This window comes from Macrotis lagotis, chromosome 1 (assembly GCF_037893015.1).
Source record: "Macrotis lagotis isolate mMagLag1 chromosome 1, bilby.v1.9.chrom.fasta, whole genome shotgun sequence".
NCBI lineage: Eukaryota > Metazoa > Chordata > Mammalia > Peramelemorphia > Peramelidae > Macrotis > Macrotis lagotis.
The window spans coordinates 656834328-656840465 of NC_133658.1; the positions used below are offsets into that span (position 1 = coordinate 656834328).

Genomic DNA, 6138 nt, shown 5'->3' on the forward strand with positions numbered 1-6138 from the left:
TTGTTAGTTGTTTTAAGTAGGTTTTTAGTTGATTCTCTAGGTCTAAGCAAACCATCATATCATCTGCAAAGAGTAATAGTTTTGTTTCCTCAATGTTTGTTCTAATTCCTTCAATTTCTTTTTCTTCTTTCATTGGCACAGATAAGTTAATATTGAATAGTGGTGGTTATAACATTCTCGTTTTACCCTTGATCTTGTGTCTCTTATTACCCATGATGCTTACTTTCCCCTTTTCTTCTCATTTTATGGAAAAACCTTATTTATTCTTGTTCTCTAGTGTTTTTAATAGAAATAGGCACTGTCATTACTATTATAATATTTAATGTGAGATACTATCTTGTCTCCCTCTTCCATCTTCTCCCAGTGCAATCCTTTTTTTATATCATCACACTGGAATCAATTTATACCTACACCCTCTAGAAAACATATATTTCCTAATACATTTTTAGAAATTTATTTCTGACTGGACTCAGATTTTGAGGTGGAGGCTCTCAGAGAAGACAGTCGACGTCGCTTGACGTTTATCTTTAGCCTCCTTCATTCTCTTGGCCCAAAACTTAGTATATTCTCCTGCTTCTTCCTAGTTCTTCTGAGTTCGTTCCTTCTTCAAAGCAACGCGTCTTCGTTTGTGCTGCGAAACGCGGGAGTCACGAGACGCTGAATTTTAGGAGCCCTGGTCCTTAGTTTCTCACCTTCCTTGTTGAGGGGTTTTCCCACTACATACCGGCGGACATCATCTTCTTTGGATAAGCTGAAAAGTTTCCGGATTCTGCTCACTCTTTTGGACCCCGGGCGACGAGGAGCAGTTGCATCCGTCAGTCCTGGGATATCTTTCTCATTTTTTCTTTCTTCATGATACCCACCTTGAGAACACTCAGAACAGCAGCCACAATACAACCCCTAACAGATTGATGTTTTCTTTCTCCAGTTCTTCTAGGGCGAGAGCAAGAACGGTCCTTACTGAGGCCGCGGGCGGGCAGGCCGGTGAGCCAGGACACCCTGCTTCGGGGGGAGCCTTGCTTGTCGTTTCCTGCCATTCTTCACCCAGAGCATCAGCGGAAACTTCAGTAGCCGCCCGTTTCTCATAAAAGGTACAGAGCTTTCTCTCATCATCGACTTCGATGAGTTCCTGACAGCCAGTGGCGAGGAGGAGAGAGATGTTGAGCTTCACATAGGCTCTCGTAGATCCTGCCAGATTTTGCTTATGCATACTCCTAACTGCCCTAATAGAAATAGTTCTCCAGAGTTTCAAGTGTCATCTTCTTGCCTAGAGATAGAAACCATTTAATCTTTTTTTGAATAGCATGTTCTTTCCTTTCCTTTTTACTTTTATATGAATTTCTTAAGGCATGCATTGGAAAAGTGAATTTTCTGCTCAGCTCTAGTCTTTTCCCCAGGAAAGTTCAAAAGTTTCCTATTTTATTGATTGTTCTTCTTTTTCCTGGATAGTTGATTCTTGGTACTTTACTTCCCCGAATATTAAATGTTGAAGCTGCATGACTGTGACTCCTTGCTATTTTATATTGTGTCTCATTGCCTATAATGTTTTCATCTTGATCTGATAATTCTGAAATTAAGCTGCAGTAATCCTTGTTGTTTCCTTTTGGGAATCTCAGGAGATGATCATTGTAGGCTTTAAGTGATTATTTTACCCTCTGATTCTAGGATATAAGGGTAGCTTTTTTTTTGACAATTTCTTGGAAAATGTTCAAGTTCTGTCTTTGATTATGATTTCATGTTGTTCAATAATTCTTTTTTTTAAGGTTTTTTTTGCAAGGCAAATGGGGTTAAGTGGCTTGCCCAAGGCCACACAGCCAGAAAATTATTAAATGTTTGAGACTGGGTTTGAGCCCAGGTACTCCTGACTCCAGGGTGCTTTATCCACTGCCACCTAGCCACCCCTGTTCAATAATTCTTAAATTTTGAATCTATTTTCCTTGTTAGTTACTTATTAAAAGAGGTATTTTACATAGTTTTCTAGTTTTTTTGTTCTTTTGATTTTTGTTTGACAGACCTTTGATGTCTCATAGAATCATAAACTTCTACTTACCCAATTCTTATTTTTGAGATATTTGTTTTCTTTGATAAATTTTCAATTTTTCAATTTGGCCAATTTTTTAAAGAAGTTGTTTGCTTCAGTTAATTTTTGTGCTTCCTTTTTCAATCATTTCATTTTTTCACAGTTCTGCATATCTCTCAATTTTTCCTTTTTTCTTTCTCTTATTTGATTTAAATTTTTTAAAAAAGTTTTTCTAAGACTTTTTGGGCTTGAGACCAATTCATATTCCTTTTTGAGTCTTCACATGTAGGCATATTGCCATTTTCTTTTTCTGAGTTTGTATTTTGATCTTCCTTGTTGGCATGTAGCTTTCTATATTTATGCTCTTTGGGGGGGGGTTTATTTAAAAAAATTAAGCTCTCTCCTCCTGGAGCATGGGACCACTATCCTAGGTTCTTGTGGTGGGGGCATGGGATTTGCTCATCAACTTTTTTCTCTGGGGCATCAGGAGCTAACTGCTTGCCCACTGTGCAGGGGTTGCCTGGCCTAATTACATGCACAGCACATAGAGGTTTGCACAAATCTGAGATTTGCAACTTGCCTTCTGTGCTACAGTTGGAGGCCTCAGAACTAGCTTGCTGGCCACTGATCTGTTGAGCCATGGCTGGGTGGCCTCAGTTGCTCATCTGTGCAGAGGCTAAGTGTCCCTTTGACTTGCTTTCACCCTGTTTGTACTTTGCACCCCCTCCCAAATGAGATATATCTTTCCTAAAGTCCTTCCAAGTTATCCTAAACAGAATAATTACTCCACCGTTTTCTGGATTCTATCACTCCAGAGTCTGTTTAGAGGCTTGATTTAATGTTGCTTCTTTGTCATCATGGCTCTTCATCCTATACTTTTTATTTTCAGTGCTTTTCATATTGATAAAGCAATAGTAGCCAGTCAGTCTGCTTAGATGTTCAGAGAGTGAACTTCTTTTCATTGCAAAAAAGAACTTTTCTATTGACCATCACACAAATTATACAAAGTCTATTTTCAGGGGGAACTCTAAATATTTAGAAAACAGAGCAATCAATTTCCATGTCATCTCTAATGTGAATGTGATTTTTTACATTCAGTCCTATGAAAATTTCTAAGGAAAACACATGTTTGGTCGAGATAAAGCAATGTTAGCTTGTCTGAGCATTTTTATTATCACATTAGGAGTTGTACAAATTTTTTTCTGCCTTGAATCAAAAGAAATATAAGTATATCAAACTTAATCCCAAGAGGAGTTGGGAAAGATCTTTTAGGTCGGGATGTCACTTCTAAGCCCCTTTTGATGAATAAATTCACTAAAACATTGGACAAAAGAAAACATTAAGCATATCCTTGTCTTTTCATTCTTGTAGAACATGGGAAATAGCTCAATTAGGTACCTGTGCCACAGAACACATTTTAATACTTCTAAAATTATACCTAGTTTCCTCTTTGCTAAATTAATCTCTTTTGCCATAAAATGAGACCTTTTCTTCTTTCTACAATCTTATTAATTGCATGGCACTCCACAAGCTCTTGTTGAACTTAAGTTGCTGAATTACTCAAGAAAAGGTCACTTTCTTTCTTTACTATTTGAATACTAATTAGCTAGCTACCTTAGGAACAGCTTGTGAGATGACAGTATATAGTACTTGAACTTTGATGTGTAAAGAAATTTTAAAACTTATTGATTTAGGAATGGGGCAGCTCCAAAATAGACTAACTCAAGCTATATTAAGGTCATCAGAATAAAAGTCAAAAAAGATCTCAGGGTCATAGTGTATCAAGAATTGTCTGTTAATCTTTTTCTTTTCTTTCTATTTTTTCATCCATATACAAAAGTATATATTTAAGTTACAAAATTTCCTTCCACTCTCCCTTCTCACCTCCACCCCCCCTTCTCTTAGAGGCAAACAGTCAGGTTAGAATTGTACATACATATTTTGATAACCATGTTTATAGATTAGTCATATTGGTATGAGGAATTAAGATTAAGAGAGAGATTCATAAGAAATAATTTTTATAAAGTGTTCATCAGATTCTGAAGAATTGTTTTTTTTTATTTGTTTTGCTTTTCTTCCTCTGGATGGGGATAAAATTGTCCATAGCCCATCTAATACGGTTGTCCTAGCTCTCTGAACTGCTGAGAGGAGCTGCTTCCACCAGAGTGGATCATCTCACAATGTTATTGTTAATGTGTACATTGTTCTCTTGGTTCTACTTCCCTAGCTCAGCAGCAGATCATGTAAGTCATTCCATGTTTCTCTAGAATCTGACCATTTAATATTCCATAATATTCATGTACCATAACTTGTTTAGCCATTTCTCAATTGGTGGGTATTGTAAATATTTTATCATAATTTTACTTTTAAAAGAGAAAATGAAACACCAGTTATGATATCTTCATTACAAGACAATTATTGCTGGTGCTTTTAATGGGCAATGGAATCTTAAAAATTAACCATTAACTGTCTTTTATGAGGAGTTTTTGAGAAGATTGAAATTTTATCTGTTATTTTGTAGACACTGTCTCCAGTTGTGATGACTGAAGAGAGGAAATGGTAAAAGACTAAGAGAAGTTATTCTTGAAGATAACTGTGTTCAATGTTTATCTTGCAAAGAAACATGAAGAGAATTCTAAAGAAGAAATTTTAATTGGTGTCCTGAGAGAACTGAATGCTGGATTGCTTATAGAATATATGTGTTCCATCTCTGGTTAGTTTTACTTTTAAATGAGTTTTTTTTTCTTTTTCCAGTTGGCTAATTTTACCTTTTGATGAGTTGTATTCCTTTTCCAGTCTATTGCTTTTATTTTTTGTTGAGTTAATTTCTTTTTGCAGTTGGTTATTTTTTACTTTCAAAGAAATTTATTTCTTTGATCAATTTTTCATAATTCTGCATGGCTCTCATTTCTTTTTTTTCCATTTTTCTTCTTCTCTTCTTTGGATTTTAAAATCATTTTTAAGCTCTTTGGATTTGAGTCCAATTCATTAAGTTCTTTGAGATGTCCCATGCAAGTAATTTGTCACTGATTTCTTCTTCTGAAATTACATTTTTATCATCTCTATCTGAAAAGTAGCTTTCTAAATTAGTGCTTTTAGGGTTTTTTTTTGGCTCATTTTGATAATTTAGCTCTGCTTCTGGGGTATAGGGTATAGGGAGTATTTTTGTGCTGGGGTTAGGGTCTGGTCCTTGGTTTTTCGTTTGCCAAGATGTTGCCTATGCAGCTCAGGTGTTACCTTTGCAGAGGTTCATTTCCTCCTTTATGTCCAGGCTTTGCCTATGCAGTAGTCTATTCCCTACCCAGTCCTACATGTTGACCTAGGGTTCCCAGGTCTCAACCTGTCTCTGGTCTGTGACTCTCCCTGCTGACCTGTGGACCAACTGCCAAGTCTGGGACTTCATCTTCTCTAGAAGCCTCCTGCTGGCTTTCCTACTCTCTGGTCTAGTTGAGGTTTACTTCCCCATTCCCCCCTGAAGAGACAGACCTTTTCTGAAGATCCCCCTTGATGTCTAAAGTTGAGAACTTGTTTTGGTCTATTTTATTTTTGGTAGAATCTGCAGCTTTAATGTCTTTCCAGAGGTTTCATTTAACATTGTGTAGGGAAAAAACTCCAGGAGCACTGTCATCTTGGCTCCAGAAGTTTGGTCATGATATTTCTTTAAGTTGAGAGATTTGAAAATAATAGGTTTTTGTCTGTTTTACTGTTAGCTATGTGCTAATAAATGCCATGTTAATTTAACACTAAGAGTAAAGAAAAGGGGAAAGCTAGATGATGCAGTGGATAGAGCACTAGCTCTAGAGTCAAGAGGACCTGAATTCAAATATGACCTCAGACATTTTAAAATGACCTAGCTGTGTGATCTTGGGTAAGTCATTTAACTCCATTGCCTTAAATAAATACAATAAAAGAATTGGAAAGTTGGTATGTCTAAAGAAATTAAATGCCAATCTAGAGCAAAAATTTAATAAGAAAGGAATAATTTCAGCTTAAATAATATATAATATTTGTTAAATTTGAGTATAGACTCAGGGATAATTGACTAATTAGATATTTTAAAATTTTAATAAGTAAATATCAAAATGTATTGCCTTGGAACTTAGAAAGAGAATGATTAA

General features: G+C 36.0%; 1 pseudogene; it reads right to left on the reverse strand.

The window, feature by feature from the left end:
- Positions 1–453: 453 nt before the first annotated feature.
- LOC141506037 (small ribosomal subunit protein eS6-like) lies at positions 454–1210 on the reverse strand (annotated as a pseudogene).
- Positions 1211–6138: the final 4928 nt, after the last annotated feature.